The sequence below is a fragment of the Pteropus alecto genome, unplaced genomic scaffold, assembly GCF_000325575.1.
Source record: "Pteropus alecto unplaced genomic scaffold, ASM32557v1 scaffold131, whole genome shotgun sequence".
Taxonomy (NCBI): Eukaryota; Metazoa; Chordata; class Mammalia; order Chiroptera; family Pteropodidae; genus Pteropus; species Pteropus alecto.
In genome coordinates, this window is record NW_006434709.1 from 12544983 (window position 1) to 12559718 (window position 14736).

The window sequence follows — 14736 nt, forward strand, 5'->3', positions numbered from 1 at the left end:
TTATACAAGTGCACACAGTGGCCCTGCCCACCACATTAAGAACTGCTCTGAGAAATGGCCTCTTCTCTTCTCTTCTCTAGAATTAGAGACCTTGGATGCTTGCCTATGTGGCTCCCTTAATCCCACCATAGTTTCTGAAATGATCATGGCTTTGGGCTCCATATACTACTCCAACAAAGAGTATTTCACCTTACAAGTTGTTCAAATGAAGCTTCCTTTTATTTTGTTACTTGGGGTTACCCAGACAAGCATCTGAGTTATGTGACTTACATAAGTCAAGGGTACAAAGCTGAACCATTCCTTTCAGTGGGCAAAGCAGCACAGCTTTCCCCTGAACTGGCATGGCGGATCTATGCAACACATTCAATTTCCCTTCGGCAAGGAACAAGAGAACAGAGAAAATGAAAAAGGAGAACAGCAGGAAGAAGTCAAAAAACAAAATGAGTCCACAAAGTAAGGGATCATATAAATGAACAGGGAGATAAACAGAAATAACAACTGACCCATGAGTTCTGAGTCTCAGAAATGGCACTTGTGCATAACTGGAGCATACAGAATGAATCACTGTTTACCAGCCATGGAAAGGGTGCTGTCAAGTTCAACGCATGTGCGACAATTAGGAGTGGAATGTGTGGCGCCTGGAGAATAGTGGTGTAAGGCTGACATCAGTCATTTCTCCCAAATGAAGAGGGGGAGCCTGTAAAATTCTTCATATAAGGTTCATGTATATAATATATAAATGTTTCATGAAGCAAAGGGTTGGAATAAACAGCAGTTCTAAGTGAGTGAAAAAAAAGGTTTAGATTTTGTTGGCTAAGAAATATAAATAATGCAACCAGGGAAAGCTGGGAAATATAGTTCTTGCTGTGGTAACAGATTTAGAAACAAACATGACTCTGATGTGGAAATGCAATTTTTTATGCTGGAAGAATAAACATAAATTGCCTTGCCTTAAAATATACTTTCGGTGTGCATCCCTGAGATCTGAAAATCTGAAAATGAATCCCAGACCCAAGAAAGCAGAAGTTTTGAGAATGGTGCATTTAGGTGATTTTCTACACAAAGAGTGTAGAATCCTGGCCTTTTAACTGCCAAATGGATGGCTCTCATATGGAGTTGTAGTTACTGCTAAATCAATAATTAGTTTCATAGAAAATCTCCTTAATCATAGTAATTGGGAAACCGAATTACAGGCCAGAATGTCCAACAGAAATCATGAAACAGTCTCCCAAATGCCCTTGGCATTTGAGTCTCCACATAGAGAACCTGGACCTTCATCTCTTAGGTAAAGAGTGTCATCATCCCTGACATTCTCCCCAGTCCAGTCTCCTCGCCAATATAGCCTGGTGAAATCCGTTATCAACACTTGCATGTCCAATGTGCATCTCAAACCTGTTCAAATATGAACTTCTGATAGTTTCCCAAACTTGTTCTTCTTGCAGTCTTCCCTGACTCAGCAAATATCAATTTTACTCTCCCAGTCATACAGGTCAAAATCCATGGAGTCATCCTTGACTTTTTCTCTCATATCCCTCATCTAGTCATCTGAAATTCTGTTGGCTCTGCTTACAAACTATACCCAGAATGTGATGACTTTGTACTACTTCTACTGTTATCACCCTAATCCAAATCATCATCATCCCTTGCCTGGATTATGGCTTGTAGCCTCCTAGCTGCACACCCTGCCTCTTCCCTTTGCCACTCTAGGTCAACATAGGTCAAATGTAAATCAGATCATGTCACTCCAATTTGCAAAACTTTCCAATGTCCCCCATGTCACTCGAAGTGAAAGCCAAAGTCCTTATAATAACCTGTAAAATCTTACACAATCTGTTCTTCCCCAATCCAGTCAGTGATCTGGTCTTATCCCTGTTACTTTCTCCTTTGTTCACTCTGCTTCAGCTATACTGACTTTGTCCTGCTTCCTTTAAGTCACCTAACTCAGTCCCACTTAAGGGCCTTTGCACTTGCTGCTCCCTCTGTTCAGAATACTCCTGTCCTAGATGCCTTACTCCTTCACCTTCAGGCTTTCAAGTCTAAACTTACAGTCCATAAGAGCTTCCCTAGACACATTACTTAACATGTAATACCCTCTCCAACACTTCCAAACCTCTTCCCGTTGTGGACTGGCAGAGTAAGAGGATGGTGTCTCTCTTCATAGTGACAAGGCTATCTAATGTTTTGCCTTCTTGTAGCTGTACGATCTGGAACATGTGACCTCCCGTGTTGTTAGAGAAGGGAAAAGAAAGCTCACAGGTAGCACATTGGCTCTTACATAGCTGGACATATAAATGACACATATCAAATTTATGCATATTTCATTAGCTTCAACTAGTCAGTTTCACCTAATTGCAAAAGACCTAGGATGTATCATATTCTAAATGCTCAGGAAGGAAAGGAGAATAAGACATGAGTGAATTCTGTACCCTGACCTACAAGTTGCTTCTTTGGAAATCCCTCACTTCTTGGGCAATGGAGATCCTTGTCTCCTTACCTTGTTGCTCTAAGATTAATCTTTGATTGATTCTTTTTCATTTATCTATTCAACATTTATATTTCGAGTGGCTCCTAGGTGTCGGACATTGTAAATGAAGCTCAAGATACAAAGCATGAGGTCGTGTTGCATTCCTGGCTGCAGTACCCCATGGCAGGGTCGGAGAGGCACACCACAATATGTGACACCAACCACCCCCACCTGAAGTCGATGGTGTGCTGCATATGCCCCACTGGATATATGTGCAGGATGGAAGGAGCAGTCTTATTTTTCCCAGGAGTGTTGATGTTCTAAGGGAGTGCTACCATTTTAAGCTTTCCTAAAAGTTCTCGCAACCCCCTCAGAAATGTATAGATCCATTGTAGACATATGTAATCACATAACTAATCATGTTCTCCTTTATTCAAGAAATAACAACACATAATGTTCATTTGGTCCTAGGTAGCAAATGATATCTGTTTGAACCTCAGGTATACAGCAATTAGAAGCAAAAATCTAACATCCTTAAAACAACAAGAATAGAGTTTAATCTTTTCACGTAATGTTTAGCAGTAGAAAATGTAAGATTTGTGAATAAAGTTTATGTAAACTAAAACCACTTAAACTCAAAATCACAAAACACTATATATTCTTCAAGAAAGCATGCATATCCAGTATATATGTTAAACACACTAAAATGGCTGCTTATGGGGAAAAAAAAAAGGGAAAAGGAGTGGGAATCAGGATGAAAGGAAGGGAACTATTAAAATAATACAAGAGAGTATCCTGGCATAGATCTTGGTGCTAATATGCCATCAACTGAAAATATTACTAACTTGCCAAGTATAAAATATTACATTCTAAATTCCTTTCCATTTTTGAAGAGGCACTCAGAAAACATTTGTTGAATGGATTAATGAAAAGGTTTCAATCTAAAATTAGTCTTTAGAGCACTAAGACAGACTGACAAGCCTTTCTTCTATACTTCTATTGTATGTTCTGAACCAAGCTCAAAGCTAAGTATGTAAGTGGATAACCATAATATGTCATATTTTTTGTCTATCAAGTTGGCATAAGAAATTGTAACACTCTGTGATGGCAAAGGTATAGAGAAAGGGACACTTTCAAATTACCAATAGGAACATAAAATGGTACATCTTTCTGAAAAACAATATTTATTGAGATCCATAAAAAAATTTATAGCCCTTAATCCACGACTTCCACTTTTAATAATTTATCATAAGACAAGAAATTTATGTACAACAATATTTATATAAGATGATGGCAATATAACTTGAAATAATAGAAAATTACAAATAACATAAATGTTCAGCAATAGGGGATTGGTTAATTATATTTAATTTAATATGTAATGATATGTTTATGATATATTATTAAAAACATGTAGCATTCTAATATATGTAATTTCCATCTTGAAAACAGAAAGAATGTACATTAAAATGTTAATGACAGATATCTGCATTAATATATAAATTCAATCAATATTTATTGAGTGGTGGAATTGTGTACAATTTCTTATTTTTTTCCTGATCTATAATGAATGTGTTTTAATTGGAAAAATACTATAATAACAAACATCAGAGAACATATTAGATTATAATTTCATCTATTATACTATATCAGGTCTCAAAGGCATGAAAAGATTATTTCCATGCTAACTTCTTAAAATGATATGCTTCCCTATTTACAGAATTCCCAGAGCTTTTTCACATGTACTTTTCAATCATTACTCAGTTCTACTTTGCTGTGTCACCGTCAACCACTGCAGCTTTCCCATGTTAATAATTAAAGGGAAAGTCATTTTGAGATAAAAATATGGATAAACAAAAAGTTCCCTATAATTTTCTAGACCTTAACCAAGAATTCATTAAACATTTTATGAAGGTTCTGTTTGTGATTAAAATCAAGAGAATCCATTTTGTTATCAGTGTGGGTCTTTTACAGTTTGGTCATGTCAGGACAAAAGAGAAATGACAAGGCATTGCGACTCATTTGAAGCTAAGAGTTATCTTAAAACCCAGGTTGGCTTTTACTTTAATAATAAAGAATAAATGTTATTTAAATTTATTTTACTTTGAAATATAAATCCCTGGAGGGTGGAGAGATAAGCAAGAGCTGGATGGAGTCGAAATCAAAACATTGGTATACTTTCTATTTTTCTAGGGATAATAGCTAGTTCTATTATCTTATTACTTCAATAAATGAATCTGGGTGGTGGGGGGGATTAAAAAAAACCTCACACACAACAAAAAGTAGCCCAGATCCAGATTTAAATATCAATGAGAGCAAATGTTACCTTAAGAAATAACATTTAAAAAATTCCAGTGTAATGGAGATAGCCATTAAAACAAATGTGATATTTTCAGTCTATTAAGCACACACCAATACAATAATGAGGCATGTTGGTAGGTAGAGGAATGGGGTATGTTCTAAAGCAAAAAATTTGCAGTTAACATCATTTGGTGACTAGTATCTTTTTGATGGCTAGCTGTTATTTTAAGGTGTCACTAAGATTTAGAAAAGTACATGATTTTTTGTTAAATGTGCACTTGCAAACCCATTTACCATCTGTTACTTTGAACTATTGTCTTCTTTGATATAATTTTTTAAATAAATTATGTAGATTACTTGAATCACAATGAACAACCTATAAAATCAGATGTGTTTAAGCTAATAAATGCAGCTACTGTAACAAACATTAAGAATTTGATTTTAATGTTTTGTTTCTTTTAAAATGATAAAAAAAACGCCTAGATCTATAACTACTATGACTTCCCCTTCTCCAAATAGGAGATATATTATTGTTTCTTATTTATATCATATTCTTATGTATGGATTGAAGTGTCCTCTAAGAAAGTAATTAAGGTTAAATGAGGTTATAAGCCTGGGGCCCTAATCCCATGGGGCCTAATTACGCTCTCTCCTCTGTCCTCAAGAACACAGAAAGGTCATGTGCATACAGAATGTAGTTGTTTGTAAGCCAGAGAGTCATCACAAGAACTGAACTGGCCAGAACCTTCATCTTGGACTTCTAACCTCTAGAACTGTGTGAAAATTAGTTTCTGTTGTTAGAGTACCCTATGGTACTTTTCTATGGCAGACCAAGTAGATTAATGTATAATTATTTCATATAATTTATATATTTGCTACATTCTTTGTATCAAGAAAATTTGATTAAAGTAAAGTATTGATTGATTAGATTCTACTAAATATAAGCTTCTTCTACTATCTAGACTTTGAATTAGTTTTGCAAGTTGGGGGTTGTGAATATGTAGCACCCATGCTACCTACCATTCTCCATTCCTAAATAAGTGGCAGACATTACTAATTATAGCACTCTGTTCTACTGAATGTAGATCAGACTCCATAATCCTTGTCAGTAATCCAAGCAACCAACATCAATTGATAGAGGTAGACATTTAAGTTGAAACCTATTTGCCATTCATATAATTTATAGTCTAAACTATAAACTCACTGAGTGCTTAGATATTATTTTATTTCTTTTTTAAAGCTTATAACCTTCACATGATAGAAGCTCAGTAAATAGTTACTGAATTAAATTCACTCATGATACAAACAGAATGAGACAAGTGCCACTGCCAAGTGAATGGCTTTGACAATAGGAGCATAAGTGTTCAAAGGAAGAAGATATTTCTTTAGAGCTAAAAGGAAATTTGATGGATGAATTAATTCCTACGGAGTTCAATTATTCTTCCTCAATTTCTTCATAACAAGCTCCCTGTGGTCTTCTGCCAGTTTATCAGATTAGCTATTCAAGACAGTAGCATATTCCCCCAAAGAGCTGCATACTTTCTACACTGATCCTCCACCCTGTTTCATGCAAAGTAGATGGAGGGGAATGATTTTCTAATCCTTGAGAACCCTGGGAGATCCTCCCTTTGGTGACTTAGTATCCTATGGTCAAAGTCTTGACATCTTGATTTAAGATACTCTCTTCATATTTGATTACAGAGAAACTCTAACTCATCCTCAGAGTTCACTATTTTTTTTTTAAGTGGAAACTAGATGAAGACAAAGCATCAAGCTTCCCATGCATGAAGACTCAAAATACCTTTTGAGACCCTAAAACTCATACCAAGTATCAGCCTGGAGTTTCAAAGTAGTTCACTATGGAGGCACTGAGAACTATGTCCCAGATTACATTTTCCCTGGCAGTCATCCCGTTTATTCTACAAACCGAAATTCAAAAAATACCCCTGGGTCCCACGCTGTATGCTGTAAAGAGGCATTGCCTATTTTTCTCTAAATTTTAAAAAACACAGAAAGTCTTGTTTTCAAAATGTGGAACTATATCCTTCCATCTTTAAACTCATTGCCATAGGATACCTGGCTCTCAGAATAGGAGGAACCCAGAATCTGGTCGATGAAGCCACGGAATTTTAAGAATGACAGTTAAAGTGACTTCATTTTTGAGAAGGGCTGGGAATTGGTAGGAGAAATGTTTATATTACCAAGTTAATCACTTTTTCTAGGTGTAAACAAATAAGTGAAACTGCACTATAGCCAGAAATATTGCAAAAGGGAAGAAGGAAGGGGTGAGGGCTATTGCTCTTATTCTTATTTTTGAGGCGGTAAATAAGCACAAGACTCTTTCTGGTCCCCTCCTTCACCCACCTCTCCAAGCCCCAGAGGGGACAGACAGGCAGCAGCAGTGCTCGCAAGAGTGTGTGTCCAGTCCTCCACACCACCAGCTCTCTCTCCCATCACAGGCTCAGTTGCAGAAATCATTGTGTAAGTGGTTTTCTGGCTCCCCAGAGGAATCCCCAACAGGTGAATTATTTGGCTGGCATCCCAGGGATGGGAGAGAGGAACAAAAAGAAAAAAGAAAAGCAAGAAAGTCAACATTATTGAGCTCCCAGTGAATGCCAGACACATTATATTGTATTTAATTCTAGCCGTCAGATATGAGACAAAGGATTTAGATGAAGCCTAGATTTGAATCCCAGCTCTGCCACTTACTAGGTGTATGACTTTAACATCTCTGAAAGTCGGTATTTTCATGTGTAAAGCTAGGTAGCTAATAGTAATAATCTTCTAGGGTTATAAAGAGCTTATGTGAGATCATGCCATTATTACTAATATAATAAACAGTAGCAGTAATTTATCAAAAACAAGTTCTTTTTTGAACATGAAGTATATGACTCAAAAGAATAGGTAACTCTTCCAAACAGGTGATACCCAGAAGATAGCACATTTCCTTCTGAGATGATGCATGACTGGTTCAAAACATTACACAAGAATGCACATGGTTTTTAAAGGCACATGAATTCTTAATACATTCAAGAGTCATTTATTAAACCCCTTTCATAACAATGTGGAACAATCATCTTTCAAAGTAACTTTCAAATACTACATGTCAGTCCCCGCCCCAGACCTTCTTAGTGGTCAGAATGAGAATTCAGCTAGCTGAGGGCTCCATGGAACTCCTTCCTGTCAAACCAGGCTCTCCTCTTGCCTTCCTTCACCTCTTTTTTGGATGGATTCCCTTGTATCTATTTCTGCAAACTTCTGGTCTGCACGTCAGTAGCAGCACCCCTGCCCCACTCCTGATGGGATCATTGCCCATGGATCTTACGGTAGAGAAAAAATTCTCACCAAATATTATACTAGCTCTCCTACATTTCCTGACCCGCTTAAAGTTACAAGACCATCTGACTAGCTCTAGATAGTAAAATGTGACTAGAAGTGACATGTATCACTTTTGCACTGAAGCAGTGAAAAGCCCATGCCATATTTTCCAGTCTCATTTCTCCTGCTGTTGAGTATAGTCTACATGACCCAGATGATGCAGATACTAAAATAGCAGTGCCTTGGTTGGCTCGGATCCCTAAGTGATTGTGTGGAGCAGATTATCACACCATACCACACTTATACTTTGTATAAGAAGTAAACTTTCATTTTGTTAAAACACTGATTTGGGGGTAAGTGTTATTACAGCACAATCTAGCATACTCTAATTTATACAAAATTCAATCTCTGCCTGTAAATTAGTGCTGGGTCTCTTGCTCTTGGCCACCTCTCTGAGGCTCCCAGACTGGCGCTCTTTTTACTTTATTGATCCTAGTACACTCTGTAGCAAGTGTAGAACCTGAAGCTCTAGTCACCCACCAGGAGTTGATTATCTGAATCCCTTCTTCCTTTTTTCCCCTCAAAACCTACCTCAACCCCAAGAAGGTTAGGGGCTGACTTTCAGCTGAAGATTAGAGAATGAAGCAGCGAGATTTTAGCTGAAACAGGGAGAGCCACAGGAACAATGAAGGTAAAAGAAGAAAGAGAGCTGAATCACAGAGATCAGGGGTAAATGTTGAGAGTCTTGGAGCCAAGTGCCTTAGGATAGAAAGAAAGATGAGGCCAAAGGGAAAGTGAGTCACAATCACAGGCTAGATGGTTCTAGACAATTTCCCTAGGCCTATCTGGTGTACATGGTTCACCTCTGCTGGGTCAGCTGGTGAGTTCGCAGAAGTAATTCTGACTGGCTTCGAGATGCAGGTGTTTACTAGCACAGAAGCACTGACCAATCTACTGTGCTAGGCGATCTGTTAAATTCTATAATGCTTGTTAATATACTGGGAAGCTTGGTTTGTTACATGCTCCTTGATGCAGGTTTCCTCTTTTCCCCCCAATTCAGCAATTCATACATCTCTCACCAGTGGGCTCCAACCTAACCTGCTTAATAACTTGATTCGTATTCTAAAAGTTTACAATCTGACTCACTTATATAATGCAATTTCTCCAGAATGAGCACAAAGCTAATTGAAGAATTTAATGACTAATTTCTCAAGCCACACAAGATGTGTTCACATTACCTTTAAACATTTAGGTTTATGACCAGATTATCTGATTTGACTATGAAAGTATTAATCACACCTTACACCCCAAATAATATTAAAAATCAGTGTGCAGTGGAAATGTTAATTAATACTATGAAATATTAATCACCCTTTTTGGTCTTTTCATTTAAAAAAATCCATTCTTCCTTCATTTACTCTGTATTCAAAGCTGAACTGTAGATGATGTATCTCTGAATTTGCAAGGCTATAACCAGTGATATTTACAAGATAAATCTTCATATCGCACACCGAATATTCAGTACAAAGCAGCACACTGCCTGGTAGCTCCTCTGTTATTGATATCCTGCATATCTGGTGAGATTGTAAATCTTGGCATATAGACCAAATTAAGTTTGTGATTAAATGTAAAGTCAAAAAAATCTTTCTATTTCAGGCCTCAGGAAGTAGTGAGAGGAGATAGTTACCAATGAGCTTTCTAAAATGATGTATTTTAGTCCAGGCCAAATGCTTTTACCATGCAGGAACACCGAGTTCACCTCTACAGCGGCTCCCACATCACTAAATTTCATCTTGCTATATTTAAGAACAAATTCCATTGTTCAATTCTGTTACCTTTCAAAACAATGTTTTTTCACTTTGTGCATATGGGAACTCATATATCCTATTCACTTTATGCCAACATAATACTTCCCATTCCTACTATAAGTGGAGAAGGCAAGCACTTATAAAAATATGTACATTTAAAGTCTAAAAATTTAAGATATCTTCAAATTATAAACCCCTTTCTTTTATGCAAAGTTGGTGCTACTGTTAGAACCAGTGGAGGTGGTTTCAATTTAATTTTTGTTGTGCATTTCAGACAACATAAAAGTTTTATTTGATGTTCTTAGTACATTGGATGGTCAGTATATTACCTAACAGACAAAGCAACTTGAAATGGGGTAGCTTACCAGAGATGATGCTCCCTGCCCCAGATTTTACAATTGTAGCAAATTCTACTTGTCTTGTGACAAACTTCTCGGTGGTAATTCTAAAAGTGGAGGTGTGAGCACCCCAGAACTAGTTAAAGTAGCCAATCTTACAAGAGGAAGTATGAGTGCCCCATTGTCCAGGACCCTATGTGCCTCTGTTGCGTCTATGCACCAGTGACTTCTTACTCAAATGCCAGTAACTCTGTAAGGGCTTTCCTCTTGCAGCAGGAGCACACGTGGAGCAGACTGTGAGTGCTAGAGAGTTAACACCTCCAGCAGAAGCCCTCAACCAATAACCTATGGGGATTTGGTGGATAGATACCATCTTATTTGCCTCTTAGCTGGGATAACTCTAAAGCCTGTTCTACACTGCATCCTAGAGGTCCCCCAGGACGGTTGAGCTTGAGTTGTCCGGTGGTTTGATATCTTATCCTTTACCAGCTTCCCTTGCCTCCCTATTTTATGTCTAAACTCCCTGCTGATACTTCCTAAATCACCTCCTAAATAAACTACTTCCAGTTGTATCCTTGTCTAAGGGTCTATTTTTGGAGGAATCCAAAGGCAATCTTTTGTGCTTTTGAGAGCTCAAAAGCCACCTGACTCCTAGAGATGGATACCTAAACAGACAAGGGGTCAGTGATTCTGGGTCCATGAGATGATGAACAACAGAATCACCTGTGACCTTGACTCTTGGTTGCTGCAGGAGACCTGGATGGTAGTTTTGCATGGAAACACAAATAAGAAGACTTCTAGCCTTGGAGTCCAAGTACAGGCAGTGTGGCTCAAGAGAATGATACCATATCCCCAAAGGTTTGCAGTATGAAAAGCAGGGTTCAATCACCTCCCCAGCAACAAGGGACCAGCAATTATGAGCAGGCAGTGCTGTGATGAACTTCCGTAAGAACATCATTTGGTGATGAGAAGAAGCAGCTATTGTGATTACTAGACCCAGCGATATTCCACTTGGTTGCAGAGGTTGGAGCAAAAATTCTTCCTGGACAGTGCAAGCTCTTAGAGGTGTGTGCAATCCAGCATGGTAGCCACTAGCCACATATGGCTATTTAAATTTGAATCTAAATTAATTAAAATTAAATAATATTAAAAGTTCAGTTCTTCATTTGCACTAGCCCATTTCAAGTGCTCAGTGACCACACGATATGATCATGGCAGAAAGTTCTTTTGGACAATGCCTCCTTAGAGTTACTCTGTAGTTCAGGAAGAGGGGAAATCTCAAGGAAAAAAGATATGCTAAACTCTTTACAATAAGGGATCTAATGTACAGCATAGTGAATATAAGTAACAACAAGTCTGCTAGGAGAGTAAATATCAAATGCTGTCACCACAACAAAAGATATAGGCATTATGTGAGGTGGTAAAGGTGTTAGATAATGCTAGGTTAGTAATCATTTTGTAATATGTAAGTGTATCAAATCAATATGGTGTACACCTTAAACTTACACAATGTTATATGTTGATTACAACTCAAAGTTGGAAAAAAAATAAGGAATAAGCGATATTAAGATATTCATTTTAAAAATAAAAAGATGTGTCTTTATCTGCAGCCTAAGCCTGTAAACAAATCATATTAGTTATAGAATACAGAAGTTACAGAATTACTTCAAGAGAGTTTAGAAATTACATAGGTCAACCTCCTGACCTAATGTTTTACAAGATAGCATGAAAATCAGATGTGTACCTGTGACTACTGGGAGAAGTAATGAATAAATGCTGAGGGAACTATAAAATCACTATTGTAAATTAAAGAGGCAGAGATTAATTTTAGCTAAGGCCAATATGGTAGGCTTCATGAAGGAGGTGGCATCTTCAATAAGCCTTGAAGTATATGTAGAATTTCAGTAGTTGGAAAAGTGAGGGGAGGAGGGAGCATTCAGTTCTGAGAGAAGCAATAAAGTAGAAGTCAAGTTCAGGGAGGATTTATTAGCCAGACTGTCTCGCTAGTAGACAATAAAGATGGACCAGTGGGCTGAGGTCACTTGAAGGACAACCAAGAGAGTCAAGTGGGTTTCCCTCCCAGCACAAAGCCAGAACTAAATAAAGACTCTTTCTGGGGAGACAAACTTCAGATCTTTCCCCCATTTTATCCCTCATTAGCTAGCTATTGTTAAAGCTATGAAAAGTGCTTTCTCATCACAAGACCCTCTCCAAGTGTTTAATCATCTGCACCCTCAGGATCAGCCTCTGTCTAAAATTCTTCAGGTCTTGAGGCTAATTCTGAATAACTACGTGAAGGTGGGGCCTCCACTTCTCCACTCTAAGGAGACTGCTGTTTGGATGGTGTGATTTCGGAAGAATACTCTTTGAGGATGTTCTGCCCTGATAAAATGGCAAATGAAAGAACTCTAACTCTAAATAGCTTAAGCAAACAAGGAATTTGTTGGTAGCATTCTGGGGTAGCTCAGAGAAACAAAGAGAAAGCTGTCTCCCAAGCTATGAGCAGGACAGGGAAGGCAGCACTGAAGATCTCAAGGAAAACAGAGACTTGTACATACCTGGGCTTTCCTTACCCCATCCCCTACTCTGTGCTGTTCTCGCTGGGGTGCTCCTCATCCTCTCTGTCTGCAGACAGGCTCTTTCACCCAGCTGTGGACATGGTGCCACAGCTGCAAACTTGCATCTTCAGAGTTCTGTCGCCAGAGGGGGCAACTCCCATTTAAGAACACACAATGAAGAATTCACAGGCCATCTCTGGACCTATCACTATGACCAGGGTTCCAGGGACATGCAAAATAATAACAGTCCTCATTTTACACCACATGACCAGGGTTAGAGGGAGAAAAGTAGTTTCCCCCAAAAGAAGAGGCAACAAGAGGAAGACATAACTTGGCTCAGACATGACCACTGCAGGAAACGGTTGTGGTCAGCCTTCCCAGTCAGAACACAGGGCACAAGGAGCATTTAGAACAGACTTCTGAGGAAAAGAGGGGCAAGAGTTTGCAAAAGGATCCCTGTGCCAGATGTCACTGTGCTAGACTACCACCCCAAGATGTATGAGGCCTGATGCTAAACCATGTCCTTCTCCTACTCATCTCCAGTCTTATAACCCTAAGGCTGCCAAATACCTACAGTGAGGCATACAACTAGGATTACAAAATAGAATAGAGCCAGATTGTACCAGGCCAAAGCGTAAATATTATTTTGGAATGAGGGAAGACCATTCATTTGTAAGAATATGATTTGAGTGCTTACTATTTGATAGGTACTGGATGTGAAGTAATAAATAAAATGGACATGATACTTGGCCCCCTAGAGCTATTATGATCAATGAGGCAGAGAGTGATCAAGTAAGCAAACAAATAAATGCTGAATTTCTCCCTATGGATGAAAAGAACAGTGTTAAGGGAGAACAGAATGAAAGAAATCTTCTTTAGAAAGTGTGAACTTGCCTCTGAGGAGGTGACATTGAAGCAAAGGTCTGAAGGAAAGGAGGTGTTGTCCTTATGGAAGTGAGCAGGGAAGAGTATTGCAGGCAAAAGGAATAGTAATTGCAAAGGCCCTAGAGTGGGAAATGAGAAGAGCCAGTGAGGTTGGAGTATGATGAATGAAGGAAGCAAGGAAAGAAGTTGGAGAGGTAAAGCCATGCCCCATGACGTTGGACATAGTATAGGGAATTATTCTAAGTGCAGTCAGAAGTTTTTTACAAGTTTTAAACTCTGTATGTGTGTGTGTAAGATCCATTGGCAATTTAGGATGGGGTTTTGATTGGGGCATATTTTTTAAAGTAGGGAGAACTGTAAAGAAATTAGGGCTGGGCAGACTTGCTGCAATACTGTAGGGCAAGACTTGGCAAACATTTTCTGTAAAGGGCCTGATCATAAATATTTTAGACTTTGAAGGCCAAACAGTCTCTGTCTCAACCACTTAGCCTTGCTGTTGTAGTGTGAAATGACCCATAGATAATACAGAAATGAATGAGTATAGTTGTGTTCCAGTAGAACTTTATTTGCCTAAAATAGGTGGAGAGTCAGATTTGGTTCTCACTCCATCGGGCATGAAAGAGGTGCCAGTGTGCATGAGCAGAAAGGATAAGCTAGAAGAGACCTAGGATGAAGAACCACTAGGCTTTGTGACTACATGCAGCGGCTGAGATAGATGGACAGCATCTGGAGATGGGGTTTCAAGCTTGGAATATAGTGAGAATTTTTTCTATTTTGAGAATTATACAGAAGTAAGGAAGAGAAACTGGTTTTAGAAGCAAATAATGCATTTGCTTTTAGTTTCTACACAGTGTATACCAAAGTTGAGCAGTGTGGAAACATCCAGAAGTCTGGTAGTTGGAAATGATATTCAAGGCTCATATTGGTTGTGAGCAATCTGTGCATGGGATTTATGTCTTTATTTGAAAGTGGAGGTGATTTATCTGGTCTGGCCCAGAAGATGGTGGTGAAATCGCTGCCCCTTCCCCCTTTAATGAGCACCCTCCAGAAGCTAAAGATTCAGA

At 38.4% G+C, this 14736-nt stretch overlaps 1 long non-coding RNA gene across 2 annotated transcripts in view; it reads right to left on the minus strand.

The window, feature by feature from the left end:
• Positions 1–5973: 5973 nt before the first annotated feature.
• The window catches only part of LOC112477890, a 76333-nt gene continuing 67570 nt past the window's right edge, over positions 5974–14736 (minus strand). For both annotated transcript variants that reach the window (XR_003045618.1, XR_003045617.1), the window contains one exon: positions 5974–7298. This is a non-coding gene — a long non-coding RNA (uncharacterized LOC112477890). The remainder of the gene's footprint in view (positions 7299–14736) is intronic.